Source organism: Dendrobates tinctorius, unplaced genomic scaffold, assembly GCF_039654945.1.
Source record: "Dendrobates tinctorius isolate UK_male_01 unplaced genomic scaffold, ASM3965494v1 ptg000250l, whole genome shotgun sequence".
NCBI classification, from domain to species: Eukaryota; Metazoa; Chordata; class Amphibia; order Anura; family Dendrobatidae; genus Dendrobates; species Dendrobates tinctorius.
Genome location: NW_027361917.1, coordinates 33,033,427 through 33,049,878, shown reverse-complemented (window position 1 = coordinate 33,049,878; position 16,452 = coordinate 33,033,427).

Genomic DNA, 16,452 nt, shown 5'->3' with positions numbered 1-16,452 from the left:
GAGGTCTTTCAGCTTTGACCACTGCACACCCGACAATTCCATGTTGTCCCTCAAACTGCCTGCCTCTGCATCCTCCCACAAATGCATTACAGCCTGCCTCTGTTCGCACAGCCTCTCAACCATGTGTAGGGTGGAGTTCCACCTTGCAACGTCTATGATTAGGCGGTGCTTGGGGAGTTGGAGTAATCGCTGCAGCTTCTGCATACGACTGGAGTGTACGGCTGAGCGACAGATGTGCGAGCACAGTCTTCGCACCTTATGGAGCAGGGATGTTAACTCCAGATAATTATTAAGGAAGCTCTGCACCACCAGGTTCAAAGTGTGAGCCAGGCAAGGTATGTGTGTGAGTTTTGCAAGGGCTATGGCTGTCACAAAATTACGGCCGTTATCATTGACTACCTTGCCTGGCTCAGTATGTAGACTGCCCAGCCATGACTCAGTTTGTCGCTGCAAGTAGTCAGCCAGTACCTCTGTGGTGTGTCTGTTGTCGCCCAAAGACATCATCTTTAACACAGCCTGCTGACGCTTACCACTAGCTGTTCGATAGTGGGACACCTCGTGTGCAACACTGCCAGCTGCGAATGGAGTGCTCGTGCGACTGCGTTCTGTGGATGAGCTTTCACTTATGGAGGAGGAGGAGGGTCGAAAGCCTTCAGCCAACTGTTTCCTATACCGTGGGCTAGGCAGCACTGTTCCACCGCTGCTGTCCCCTGTGGAGCCTGCATCCACCACATTAACCCATTGCGCAGTGATGGACATGTAACGGCCCTGGCCATGCCTACTGGACCTTGCATCTGTTGTGAGGTGCACCTTTCCACTCACTGATTGCTTGAGTGCATGGACAATGCGGTCTTTCACATGCAGGGGGAGGGCTGGGATGGCTTTTCGAGAAAAGAAGTGCCGACTGGCTAGGTCATAGCATGGGACTGCGTAGGCCACAAGCTTGCGGAAAGCTTCGCTTTCAACCAAATGGTTTGGCATCATCTCTAATGAGATTAGTTTGGCAATGTAGGCGCTCAAACACTGTGTACGCGGATGAGAGGATGAGTACTTTCTTGTCCTACTCAGAGTTTCTGGTAGGGTGAGCTGGACTGGAGAGCAGCATATGGGGGAAGTGGCGGTGGACCGGATGGAGTGAGAGGGGGTAGGTGATGGTATTGGTGGTGACGGCCTAGATTCAGTGTTGTGTTGCAAAACCATTGTGATTTCCTGAGTGCTTTGGCCTTGCGATGACACCTCAACATTTAGTGTTGGTGATGTGCTTAACGGTGGCGGTGGTCTTATAGTGGGGGAAGCGATTGAGCGTTGCTGGCTACCTTCAGTCGGAGCAGGTGTACATGTGCTACCTGAGGTTTTGCAGTCCGTCCACGCTTGCAAGTGCTTGTTGGTTAAATGTCTAACCATGCAACTGGTATTCAAATTTCTGAGTTGTTTACCTCAGCTAAAGGTCTTTCCGCACTTCTTACAGGTAATCTTTGCCTCATAAGTAGGATTTTGGACAAAGAAGTGCCACACTGCACTTTTCCTACTATGGTATACATTTTCTGGCCTTGCACGCTGTGCTAACTTGACCGTCTGGCCAAGCTGTCCTGCAACTCTTTTAGTTTTTGGTCCATGTTTTTGGACAGCTAGGGCCTGCCAGATAACCGCTGCTGTGATGTCAATGCCTGCTGCGAATCCTTCTCCTTATCTGAACTATTGCCAGCGCCACCCTCCTCCCCGAATGGATGCCAATCCGGGTCAAGAACTGGGTCATCCATCACCTCCTCTTCAAAGTCATCTGCACTTTCCTCTTTACCTTCCTCTGTGTCACCGTGTAAGGTGGTATAGTATGCGGGAAGGGGCACCTGAGTTTCATCAGGGTCAGATTCTGGCTTAGTAGACTGCGAGGGTAATGTAGTGCTCTGGGTCAATGTACCAGCAGAATCATTTAGTGGCTGTGCATCAGTGCACTCCATGTCAGATTCATCTTGGACTGGGGAATTCAGGATTTGACTGGATAACCCAGGCATGGTATGTGAAAAGAGCTCCATAGAGTAATCTGAAGTGTGGGCTGCCGCATCCTTAACTTTTGGTGGTGGTGAAGGACACAAGGAAAGGTGTTTTTCCTGACCAGAACCCTGCACTGACGACTCCGTGCTTGCAGGTTTCGAACGTTCAGAAGAGGAGGCAATAGAACTGGTGACTGTTTTCGGCAATGTACGCCAAAACCTGTTCCTGATGCTCCAACTTTGAAAGAGGTTTTCCTACTCCAAGAAAAGGGAACCTTACAGGCCTTCTTGGGCCAGATGACGACCCAGGCTCAACACCTGCTGCCTTAGCTGCTATTGTGCTTTTGCCAGAACCAGCCGATGCACCACCACCATCAGTACCAGCTGCGCCCCCTGCCCACGTCCGCGGCCTCTTCCACCATACTTCTTCATGTTTGGGAAAATGTACCAAAAATACCAGCAGAGAGATGATACTGTATGAGGAGCGTCCAGCTGTGTAAGGTGTATTAAAAAAATTAAATCTACGTATATATTTTGTTTGTCACAGATGCTATCCCAGTATGTATTTTACCGTAATCCAACAAGCAGATATACTGTACTGCATCAGAAGTGTACAGCTGTATATGTTTTTTGTGTAACTAACAATCTCCCTATATGTATTTACGGAGTGTCACACACACACGCTGACTCTGTATAGATGTGACTGTAATGTGAACAGCAGATATACAATACTGTTTGAGAATCGGACAGCTCATTACAGTGTATGGAGAAATGGAAATGTCCGTATATGTATTTACGGAGTGTCACACACACGCTGACTCTGTATAGATGTGACGGTAATGCGAACGGCAGATATACAATACTGTTTGAGAATCGGACAGCTCTATACGGTGTGTGTATGGAATATTGTAAATCTCTGTCTATTTTATACTCCATGTATTTTTTTCCAGAGTCACACACAGATAGCTTGTATTTGTCCGTGATACCAGCAGTTAAACGGTAGTGTGTGAGGAGCGTACACCGCTATATGGTGTATGTATGGATAATTTTAAATCTCAATCTATTTTTATACTGAGTGACACACGCTGTCTCTGTATAGTTTGGACCATATCAAACTGCAGATATACGAAACTGTTTAAAAAGCGGACAGCTCTATACGGTGTAGGTCTGGAAAAATGGAAAATCTCCTCTTTTTTTTCCAGTCACACACAGATAGCTTGTATTTTTCCGTGATACCAGCCGGTACACGGTAGTGTGTGAGGAGCGTACACCGCTATACGGTGTGTGAAAAAATGAACGCTCGGTAACTGACCAGAACAAAATAATAAAAGTTGGAGCGCTTTGAAAAAAGCAGTTTGAACAGTAGTGTGCACACAGCAATGCAGCTTTCAGGTAGCCTTAAAAGGCAGCCTAATCACCACCAGCGCTGCTGCACACAGCAAAAATCCTCCCCTTTCACTGCACACTAACTGTAGACTGAAAAGCGCTATCAGCAGAAACAATTTTTTTTCTTCTTCCCGGCCTATCGCTCTCCCTATTCAGAATCAGCAGCAGCACCTCTCCCTATTCTAAAATAGGCAGAAGTAAGATGGCGGTCGGCGGTCACAGCCTTTTATAGCCACTGTGACGCCACACAAAGCCAGCCAATCACTTCAATGCCCTTCTCTAAGATGGTGGTGGCCACTGCCCTTGTCATCGCGTTGCCCACAGTGTGCGTCCTCCATCATTGGCTGAGAAAAGGTGCTGGAAGCATTATTTGAAACGCGACTTTGGCGCTCGGGTCGGTGACCTCATGGCCGACCTCACGCTATGGTCAGGTTTCGATCGGCGAAACCCGACTTTAGCTAAAGTCGGCGACTTTTGAATTTGACCGACCCCTTTCGCTCAACTCTAGTCAATATCCATGTACCTTTCCAGACTATTATTAGCAGCCCCCAGCTGTCTGCTTTGCCGTAGCTGGTGATTAAAAAGACGTGGGACCTCACATCTTTTTTTAGGGTGCCTCCATTTTTAGTTACCAGTAAAGGAAAAGTAGACAGCAGACTGCTGATATTAATAGGCTGGGAATGTCCACGGATACTAGCCCCATCCCATCCTAATAAGACCAACCTTCCAATCTGCATCTGTGGTTCAATGATCCCTATGGACTTGAATGACTGAGTCTGATCTGCAAATCGGATAGGAAAAGGACCTGCTCAGAATGTCACGGATCTCACTAAAGCATTAAATAGCTAAATTTGAGTTTGGTTCATCTGCGGTATTTGTCTCTATTTGGTATGTCATGTTAAAAATAAAACTACTCTGTTTTACTTAGCTTTGCTAAGTTGTCATTGACAGTGCCATTCCAGATTTTTGGGAGCCCTGGGTGAAAGAGCCTCAGTGGGCCCCTTTAACACATACCACAATTCATTATGCACAGAAACAGCAGAGAAATATAGGTATAGCACAATGCAAAAGATTTCACTTATTTCTTGCATTACATGAGTGATATCTATAGTAAATTCTACAATAGCCCAGAAACAGGCAAATCCTTGCAGAGCACAGTGCTTGCACTGGGGGGTTTCAAGAATCTGCAGTCACACAGAGTGACTGCAGACCTATTATTTTAGAAAGGACAGCATAGTCCTTCATATAGTATAATGGAAACCACATAGTCCTCCATACAGTATTATAAGCACCACATATTTCTTCATACGGTATAATGGGCCCCATATATTACTACATACAGTATAATGGCCCCATATAATACTCCATACATTATAGTGGGCTCAAATAGTGCTGCATAGAGGATAATGGGCCCCATATATTGCTCTATTCAGTATAATCGACCCCATACATTGCTCCATACAGTACAGTTGGCCTCATACATTGCGCCTTACAATTTAATGGGCCCCATATATTGCTCCATACAGTATAATGGGCCCCATATACACTGCTCAAAAAAATAAAGGGAACACTAAAATACCACATCCTAGATATCATTGAATGAAATATTCAAGTTGCAAATATTTATTCATTACATAGTGGCATGCATTGAGAACAATAAAACATAGAAATGATCAGTGAATATCAAAATGAATATCCCATGGAGGTCTGGATTTGGAAGGATACTGAAAATCAAAATGGAAAATCAAATTACAGGCTGATCCAATTTCAGTAGAAAAGATTGAAGACAAGGAAATGATGCTCAGCAGTGTGTGTGGTCTCCACGTGCCTGTATGACCTCCCTACAATGCCTGGGCTTGCTACTGATGAGATGGTGGATGTTCTCCTCAAGGATCTCCTCCCAAACCTTGAGTAAAGCTTCAGTCAACTCCTGGACAGTCTGTGGTGCAATGTGGCGTTGGTGGATGGAACAAGACATGATGTCCTGGATGTGCTCGATTGAATTCAGGTCTGTGGAACTGGCAGGCTAGTCCATTGCATCAATGCCATCATCATGCATTAACTGCTGACGGACAGGGCTTATTTAAAAATTAGAACATTTTTATTGGATGATCCTTAAAAAATTCAGAATGACAAAACAGACATCTCAGATAAGACATGCAATGGATACTGTGTCTGGAGGCACGTCCTGCCCCATCTACAGGCTGACACAAGGCTGTGGGACGGATCCCCCCAGTAAACAGCATACGTGCATATGTTGCCTCATCTACTGGCCTCTATAAGCATACTACAACAGGCAGTGGGACGGATCACCCCAATTAAGAGCACATGAATCTTCACAATAGGTTTAATACCTATTACCACGTATTTGGTACAGTACGTAACTGAAGGTCAAAATTTGACCAAAACATTTTTTACGTAGTGCAATAAATATTCTTCTGAATATCCTAAAGTTGAGTGCTAGGTTTATAACTTATAACTACTTGGTTTGGGAACCTAACCTTTATCACCATTTCTTAAGTTGTGCTCACGGTGTTTTTCCCTTCTACATGTGTTCAGTGTGAACCTGCTTTCATCTGTGAAGAGCACAACCCCCATCTGTGGACGTCGGGCACTCAGACCATCCTCATAGAGTCGGTTTCTAACCATTTTTGCAGACACATGCACATTTGTGGCCTGCTGGAGGTCATTTTGCAGGGCTCTGGCAGTGCTCCTCCTGTTCCTAATTGCACAAAGGCAGGGGTAGTGGTCCTGCTGCTGGGTTGTTGCCCTCCCACGGCCCCCTCCACATTTCCTGGTGTACTGGCCATTCTCCTGGTAGCGCCTCCAGCCTCTGAACACTACGCTGACAGATACAGCAAACCTTCTTGCCACAGCTCGCATTTATGTGCCATCCTGGATGAGCTGCACTGCCTGAGCCACTTGTATGGGTTGTAGAGCCCGTCTCATGCTACCACGAGTGCGAAAGCACAACCAACGTTCAGAAGTGACCAAAACATCAGACAGACAGAATTGTTACTGAGATGTGGTCTGTGTTCCCCACCTGCAGAACCAATCCTTTATTGAGTGTGTCTTGACAACTGCCAATAATTTCTATCTGTTGACTATTCCATTTGCACAACAGCATGTGAAATTGATTGTCAATCAGTGTTGCTTCCTAAGTGCACAGTTTGATTTCACAGAAGTTTGATTTACTTGAAGTTACATTCTGTTGTTTAAGTGTTACCTTTATTTTTTTCAGCAGTGTATTACTCTAAACAGTATAATAGACCCCATATAACGCTCCATACAGTATAATGGTTCCCATATAATGCTCCATACAATATAATGGGCCATATATTACTCAATGCAGCATAATTGGTGCCATATTTTGATACATACAGGATAATGGACCCCATATATCGCTACATGCAGTATAATAGGCCCATATATTACTCCACAGGGCATAATGGTCCCCATATAATGCTCCATACAGTATAATAGGCCTCATATATTACTCCATACAGTATAATGGGCCTCATATATTACTCCATACCTTTTAATGGGCCCAGTGTACAGTATTATTCCATGCCCCCATGTCCCCATATAATGCTCCATTCACTAAAAAAAAATACCTCTCCCATGTAAGAATAGCAATACTGCTTCTGGATACTAGGAAAAATTAGATGCTTAGCATAGAATTTGGCCAATTCATGCATGCCCAGCAACCAATGACAAGGTGGTCTCAAAACTGCTGGGTGCGTTGGTTGCAGGGCATGCATGAATTGGCCAAGTTATGTGCTAAGCAACTCATTTTTTCCTAACATTCAGAAGCAGTATTAATATTCAAGTATTTCATATTGACATGCTTTAGCACTACAGAGTGCAACTTTTATTGTTTATTGCATATGGAGGTGGCTGCTCCGAGTATGCACCTGTTCACATTAGCTTGGAAGTGCCAGTCAGTCTTCTTGTCATTGTATATTAGATTTCTGACCGAGCACTCTGCCCTTCAGCATGTGGTGGATTATAATGCAACAGGGTCCTACCCACCCATAAAATCAAACTTGAAAGAGAGGTATTCACATCTACCCAGGAATTCAGACTTTAGCCTTACAGAGGTATTCATACTAGACATGTTAAGACCCAGCGCTTTTGAGACCACCTTATCATTGGTTGCTGGCCATGCATAAATTGGCCAAATTATGTGCTATTCGTCTCATTTTTTTCCTTGTATCCAGAAGCAGTATTGCTAGTCATATTCCATATATTTCATATAGACCTGCTTTAGCACTACAGAGTGCAACTTTTTTTGTTTATTGTATATGGAGGTAGCTGCTCCTAGTATCCACCTGTTTACATTAGCTTGAAAGTGCCAGTCAGTCTTTTTGTCATTGTTAGTGATACAATAAAGTCTTACCGAAGTGTGGTACCCTCACTCTGTGGTGTCTGAGTAGTGTTTTGCCCATGGGAAAGGAGTACAGTGTTCAGTGGGTTGAGCCCTGCCCCTGCAGTGTTTCTAAAGACAGCCAGGCCAGCAGACTAAAGCACCACCTGATACTAGCGTCTCTACACATGGTGGCAGCAGTGGTATAAGTGTGGAGAAACGAAGATCAGTGTCTGGCATCATTAAGAATAATTCATCCCCGCACCTGTGGCAAGATTGATGCTGTGTCATCACAGTCTGCACACCCCTAATATACCCCTACATGTAGCCCGTTCCACCCATATGTACCCCACACGTAGACTGAACCCCAATATGTAATCCACATATTGCCTTCACCCTCATATGTATTTCCACATGTAACCTGGTGCACTCCCATATGTACCCCCAATTGTAGCCTGCACCCTCATATGTACCCCACATATAGACAGCGCAGCTATATGCACCCCACAGGTAGCCTGCACCACCATATAAATCCCCATATATAGCCTGCACCCCTGTTCCCCAACTACCTGTCACCAGTGGCCCTTCTACTGTTTCTTGCCTGTGAAAATATCTAATTTGCAATCTGAAGGATGGATTTGAGTCATATGGGCATGATGTCATCACAAGTCCTTCATATCTATGATTTTTCTTATTCTATCAGGACAGGGAGTTGACATAATAAATAAATATGGCGGTTTTCATACCTAAGTCCAGCGGAGGTAAGAAGGGGGAAAAAAAATCTTTCCTCAATGTTGGCGCCTTGCCCCACAACCTGCTACTCCAAGCACCTGCCCTCGGTTTCCTAGTGGCAAATACAGCCCTGCTCACCTGCACCTTACTTTTCATTTGATTGACTGTTTTGTCTGTCCTTGTTGATTCCATTTGTCTTATTTTTATCATATTTCTGTCTTGATTTTCTGTCTTGCACTATTGACTCAATTCTCATTGGTTCAACTATTAAACTGTATTTTTGTTACAGAATATTTTCATTCACAATAATTTCTTCTTATATGATATTTCATGATTCATTTATTCTTTTCTACTATCCACAGTTCATGTATCATATGTTTTGTATGATATATTATTTTATCAATTTATTACAAACTACAGTATTCTTCTGTCACATTTACAGAATCTCTGAATCTTTTGATCATATAATTTACTGTAGATGGTGGGATATTTAAAGTTTTTCCCATTTTACATTGAGGAACTGTTACGCCCACAGGGCATGAAGAAGATATATAATGGACTCACTAGACCACTGATGGTGCAGTGGTAGCTGTATACCCGATACACAAGAGACAGGAGAATCAGCTTCAAAAAACTAAGGATGTTTATTACAGGAAACAAACAAATGGAAAATGTGCCTGAGGTAAGAACCCTCTGGACCACGACACAGAATCACGTAGTGGAGCACCGAGCAAGGTGTACCCCTATACAGGGGCTCCCCCGTCACACCAGGTGACCTTAATGCCGCGATACCCGGACCAGGGGGACGACCCATGAAAACACAAACGCAGGTAGGAAAATAGACTAAGCAAACAATGGGGCCCACATTAACTTGACAGGACAGGAAAGGAAAGACTCTTTCTGCAATCACGCAAAAAACCCTGCCCAACACATCTGATAGAAAAATACTGAAGTCACTAGACTTCGCCCACTATATCAGCACTCTGGCATATTCTGAAACCAGAGCAAAAAGAGGTCAATCTAATAAGGGACAAAAACAAACTGGCACAAGCAGTAACATAAGGATGGAAATTCAGCACAGCCCCAGTCGGAGCTGGCTGACAACACAAAACTGAAATGACAAACCCAGATCAAATGTGAAAAATAGCAAAAAAAACACTTAGCTGAGCATGCAGGGACTGAGATGGAAGCTAAGACCTCAGGAGGCAGGAAAAAATTGCCAGCAGGGATAGAGGGAGTCGGCTGTCTTAAATCCAGTCAGAAACTCCAGATCTCCAGTCATCCTCCTCATTACCAGGTGGCAGGCCTCTGTTAATTAGATCAGCTCCATTACCTCCAGGAACCACCAGAGGGAGCCCGGAAAGAGAACTCGCAACCCCTCTGTCAATATAACCAGCTCCACTACCTTCACTAGTAACCAGAGGTAGGCCAGAAAGTGAATTCACAACACACCTCCCTCAAGGGGAATATGCCTTTTAAGCACATAACATGACAGCACAGACAGCCCTAATAGAGAACAGGTGCCCTGCTGTTTTAAGTATGTGCAGGAAGCGGGGAGCGCCTCCTAAGGGCATTAACAGGAGACCTGCCAAGAGGATGCAGGTTCTTAGCAGAGAAAGGAGCCGCTGATTGTCTGGAGCCACGGACAGGGTGAATAGTAGCAGTGGAGCTGCGAGATAGGCGCCGGTCTCCCTGCGCAGCAGAGACTGGGCCTGCGGCTGACGGCATGACAGGAACATTTTTTGGAAATTGTTACCCAATTTTTAGATGCAGCTGTACACAGATTGTGTACCTCTGACCATCTTTTCTTCTGAGAGACTCTGCATATCTAAAGGCCCCTCTCACATAGCAAGATCGCTAGCGTGATTGCTAATGTGTCACCGATTTTGCGACGCAACAGCGATCTCGCCTGCCATCTCGCTACATGTGACATGCAGCAGTGACCGGCCCCCCTGCTGGATATAGCCGTTCATGCAGGAATGTCCTGGGCCATTTTTTCATTGTCAGCGTCCCGCTGGCCAGCGGGCATCGCTGTGTTTGATCGCTGGACCGTTGTTGCGTTGCTGAAGAGATCTGCCTATTTGGCAACTTAACCCCTTCCCGACATCCGACGTACTATCCCATCCACGGTACCAAGGCCCGTATGACCGTGGACGGGATAGTACGTTCAGCCTTTTAATGCTGTAACGTGACTTAAGTTGCGGTGATCGCATTAAAATTCCGACGCCATCTCACCTTAGGGAAGATGGCGTCAGCCTCCCGGGCTGCAATCCCGCCCCCCCAGCATCCAGAGCGCTGTGATTGGCTGTTCAATTCTGAACAGCCAATCGCAGCATTTCTCATTGTTTCAGCCAATAGGAGCGGCTGAAGCAATGAGGTCATAGGCTAGGATCGGAGTACCGATGTTCTCGATCCCAGAGCCGGTGCCTAGCAATGCCAGGCACTGGCAAAAAGCCCCCAGATTGGCGCGATCGCCGATCTAATCGATCACGCCAATCACAGGACACAGCGGCGCTACATTGCCGCTGTGACCTGCCAGTAGCGGGCCCAGATTGGTGCTGTATTAGCACCAATCCTAGGCTGGAGCCTAGTGTAGGCCCAGCAGGGCCTGCAGGAGCTAGTTGTGCGATCGATTAGATCGGCGATCGTGCCAACCAAAGGGCACAGTTGCTGTCACGCTGTGACCGCTCTGTGCCCTGCTGGTGACCTGGCAATGACCTGCCTAGGAATCGGAGCTGTGAGCTCCGATCCTAGGCAGTTGCCATGGTCACCAGGCAGAGCAGGGATTGCTGGGATTGATGTAATCATTCAATCCCACCAATGACAGGTCACAGCAGCGATGTGACCGCTCTGTGACCTGTCTCTGACCTGCAGATGACCTATCTGACATCTCTGCAGGGGTCCTCACTGTAGCTGAGGATTTCTGCAGAGAGGTCAGATGCAGCAAGAGCTCCTGTGCTGGGTATTGTGGTGACACAATTTGTAGCATCACAATCCCTGCAGAAAAAAAATAAAGAAATAAAAACCGCCAACCGTAAGTGTTCCTGATGCCTGATCCCTGGTCCCCTTCCCAATCTATCTTCACACCCCATCTATCTTCACCCCCATCTATCTTCATCCCCCCAATCCCCCATCCCCCTCTTATAACCCCCCGCCATCCCCCCCTTTGCGCTGCCTTCGTGCGCAGCTGCCGAGAGTTGATCGGTGACGCAGTTCACCGATCAACACTCACGCTCACTTTTTTTCCTTAGCCCCCTTTGTGCCACCTCTGTACACACATCCCGCAGCTGCAAAACTTGGATAAGTGACATGCCTGACGTTTTTCATTTTTTTTCACCCCCTTTGTGCCACCTAACTACAACCCTAGCTGATCCCTGCCCAATCTCTCTTCATCCACCCCAATCCCCCCATCCCCCTTCCCCCTATTTTTACTCCCCTCCATCCCACTTTTGCACCGCCTCCGTGCGCAGCCGCCGAGCATTGATCGGTGACGCAGTTCACCGATCAACACTCATGCTCGCTCTTTTTCCTTAGCCCCCTTTGCGCCACCTCCGTACACACATCCCGCAGCCGCAAAACTTGGAAAAGTGACACATGTCACTTATCAAAGCTTGTGCCTGCCGTTTTTCATTTTTTTACCCCCCTTTGTGCCACCTAACTACAACCCTAACTGATCCCTGCCCAATCTCTCTTCATCCACCCCCCTTTGCCAGCCGCCGAGCGTTGATTGGTGACGCAGTTGACTGATCAACACTCGTGCTCCCTTTTTTTTCTCAGCCCCCTTAGCGCCAACTCCGCACACACATCCCCAGCTGCCAAACTTTGATAAGTGACACAGTTCACTTATCAGAGCTTGTACCTGCCGTTTTCCTTTTTTTTCCACCCCCCTTGCGCCACTCCCCTGCGCACATACAGCAGCCTAATTTTGATAAGTGACACGCTGTTCACTTATCAGAGCTAGGGCCTGCTGTTTTAGACTTTTTTCCACAGCTTTTTCTTTACTGAAAGTTTGCCCCCAATCACTTCCCCCCCACACATACACAGTTTTCAATAAAGTGTACACCCAAGCACCATATTTACACAAAAATGTCATCAAATTCATCCCAACAGCGCTATTCAATGGAGGAGGAATATGCTATACTTGCCTCCGACACTGATAGCGAGGATGAGTATCCCACTTTTCTTTATTTTTCGGATTCTTCATCCTCTTCCTCTTCCCCCTCTTCATCTTCCTCCTCGGGTCCTGTGGAACCGCCATGCAGACGCTCCAGGATAGACGATGAGGCAGTGTCCACCATGCCCGCAGCTGACCCAGCGCTCCCCATATGGATCTCGCCCCCTGAAAATTGCGAGCCACTGATTCCTGATTTTCTGGCAGAATCAGGAATCAAGTTTGACACCAGAGGCCTCACAGAAATTGACTTTTTCAGTCTTTTTCTCTGAGGATTTTATTAACCTCATGGTGGAGCAAACTAATTTGTACGCGCGTCAATTTTTGGAGCAAAACCCACGTTCATCATTTTCAAACTGGTCTCCTGTAGACGCAGTTGAAATGATGCAGTTTTGGGGCCTGGTCCTCCATATGGGGATCCTGAAGAAGCCCGAACTTCGGCAATATTGGAGTGTTGATATTTTATATAACACTCCATTGTTACGAATGGTCATGGCTTGGACGCGTTTTTAGGCCATCCACAAATTTCTGCATTATACTGATAATGCACAGTGTCCCGCACAAGATGACCCCAACTTTGACCGTATTTTCAAAGCTCGGCCGGTCATCGAACACTTCAACAAAAAGTTTGCTGAGGTGTACGTGCCCCAAAGGGACATCTGCGTGGATGAGTCCTTGGTTCACTTCAAGGGAAGGCTGCGATTCCGTCAATACCTGCCCAGTAAGAGGGCCAGGTATGGAATCAAACTCTGTAAGCTGTGTGAGAGTACTTCAGGGTACATCCACAGGTTTAGAGTTAATGAAGGGAAGGACTCCCGGATTGAACCCCCTTTGTGTCCTCCTTTCCTGGGAGTGAGTGGGAAAACTGTGTGGGATTTGGTGCACCCACTGCTGGATAAAGGTTATCACCTCTACACTGATAACTTTTATACCAGCGTCCCACTCTACAAATCCCTCTTTGAGTGAGGTACAGCAGCCTCCTGTACTGTCCGCAAAAATCAGAGAGGCCTCCTGAAGACACTACTTGGGCAGATGCTCCGAAAAGGTGAGAGCAGAGCCCAATGTAGCGACCACCTGCTGGTGGTCAAGTACAAGGACAAGAGGGATGTCCATTTCTTGACCACCATACATGGTGATGGCAGTACCCTCTGTACTGTACGGGGTACCTCTACACAGGTCCGCAAACCGACCTATGTAGTGGGGTACAACAAAAACATGGGGCCGTTGATCTCTCCGATCAACTCCTCCAACCGTACAATGCATTGAGGAAGGCCAAGGTGTGGTATAAAAAGCTGGCTGTGCACATCGTCCAAATGACAATGCTCAACACATTCCTGCTATCACAATGTGGACGCTACACCGATACGTCATACCTTCATTTCCAGGAGGTAGTGGTTAAGGCCCTGATGTTTAGTGCTCAGGAAAAAGCGGGCCCCAGTACTTCTGGAACTGAAGGTGCCGTATTGTATCAGGTCAGCATTTTCCGGACGTGGTCCCGCCAACCCAAAGAAGAGGTAAGCCACAAAAATGGTGTCAAGTGTGTTACAAAAAAGGAATATGCAGGGACATCATTTATCAATGCGACACCTGCCCCAAAAAACCTGGCCTGTGTATGAAGGATTGCTTCAAATTGTACCACACCTCCATGCACTACTAATTTACGTTAGATTAGTTGGGGGCACATCTAGATTTGTTCTTTGGGGGTCTAGTATCCAAAATGATGTCACATGTGGGCTTTTTTCCTGTTTAGGCACATCAGGGGCTCTGCAAACGGAACATGATGCCAGCAGACCATCAAATTCTGCATTTCAAAACGTCACTACTTCCCTTTCGAGCTCCGACATGTGCCTACACAGTTTTTTCCCACATGTGGGGTACCAGAGTACTCAAGACAAATTGGACAACGACTTTGGGATCCAATTTCTCCTGTTACTCTTGGGAAAATTAAAAATTGGGGACTAAATGATCATTTATGTGGGAACAAAATAGGATTTTATATTTTCACGCCCGGGCATTATAAACTTTAGCGAAACACTGGGGTGTTCAAAGTGCTCACCACACATTTAGATAAGTTCCTTAGAGGGTCTAGCTTCCAAAATGGGGTTACTTATGGGGGGTTTCTAATGTTTAGGCACATCAAGGGCTCTGCAAACGGAACATGACGCCCGCAGACCATTCCATCAAAGTCTGCATTCCAAAACGTCAATACTTCCCTTTCGAGCCCCGACGTGTGCCCAAACAGTAGTTTTCTCCACATATGGGGTATCAGCGTACTCAGGACAAATTGGACAACAACTTTCGGGGTCCAATTTCTCCTGTTATGCTTGGGAAAATTAAAAATTGGGGACTAAATGATCATTTATGTGGGAACAAAATAGGATTTTATATTTTCACGCCCGGGCATTATAAACTTTAGCGAAACACTGGGGTGTTCAAAGTGCTCACCACACATTTAGATAAGTTCCTTAGAGGGTCAAGCTTCCAAAATGGGGTTACTTATGGGGGGTTTCTAATGTTTAGGCACATCAAGGGCTCTGCAAACGGAACATGACGCCCGCAGACCATTCCATCAAAGTCTGCATTCCAAAACGTCAATACTTCCCTTTCGAGCCCCGACGTGTGCCCAAACAGTAGTTTTCTCCACATGTGGGGTATCAGCGTACTCAGGACAAATTGGACAACAACTATCGGGGTCCAATTTCACCTGTTATGCTTGGGAAAATTAAAAATTGGGGACTAAATGATCATTTATGTGGGAACAAAATAGGATTTTATATTTTCACGCCCGGGCATTATAAACTTTAGCGAAACACTGGGGTGTTCAAAGTGCTCACCACACATCTAGATAAGTTCCTTAGGGGGTCTAGTTTGCAAAATGGGGTCACTTATGGGGGTTTCTACTGTTTAGGCACATCAAGGGCTCTGCAAACGGAACATGACGCCCGCAGACCATTCCATCAAAATCTGCATTCCAAAACGTCATTACTTCCCTTTTGAGCCCCGAGCTGTGCCCAAACAGTAGTTTTCTCCCACATGTAGGATATCAGCGTACTCAGGACAAATTGGACAACAACTTTCGGGGTCCAATTTCTCCTGTTACTCTTGGGAAAACAAAATATTGGGGACTAAATGATCATGTTGTGGAAAAAATATGATTTTTTTATTTTCCCGCACGGGCATTATAAACTTCTGTGAAGCCCTTGGGGGTTCACAGTGCTCACCACACATCTAGATAAGTTCCCTACGGGATCTAGTTTCCAAAATGTAGTCACATGTGGGGGGGTTTCCACTGTTTAGGCACATCAGACGCTCGTCAAACGCGACATGGCATCCGATCTCAATTCCAGCCAATTTTAGGTTGAAAAAGTCAAACGGCGCTCCTTCCCTTCTGAGCCCTGCCATGTGCCCAAACAGTGGTTCCCCCCACATATTCGGTATCAGCGTACTCAGGACAAATTGGACAACAACTTTTGTGGTCCAATTTCTCCTGTTACCCTTGGTAAAATAAAAAATTGTTGCTAAAAGATCATTTTGTGACTAAAAAGTTAAATGTTCATTTTTTCCTTCCACGTTGCTTCTGCTCCTGTGAAGCACCTGAAGGGTTAAAAATCTTCTTGAATGTAGTTTTGAGTAGCTTGAGGGGTGAAGTTTATAGAATGGTGTCACTTTTGGGTATTTTCTGCCATATGGACCCCTCAAAGTGACTTCAAATGTGAAGTGGTCCCTAAAAGAATGGTTTTGTAAGTTTTGTTGTAAAAATGAGAAATCACTGGCAACTTTTAACCCTTATAACTTCCTAATGAAAA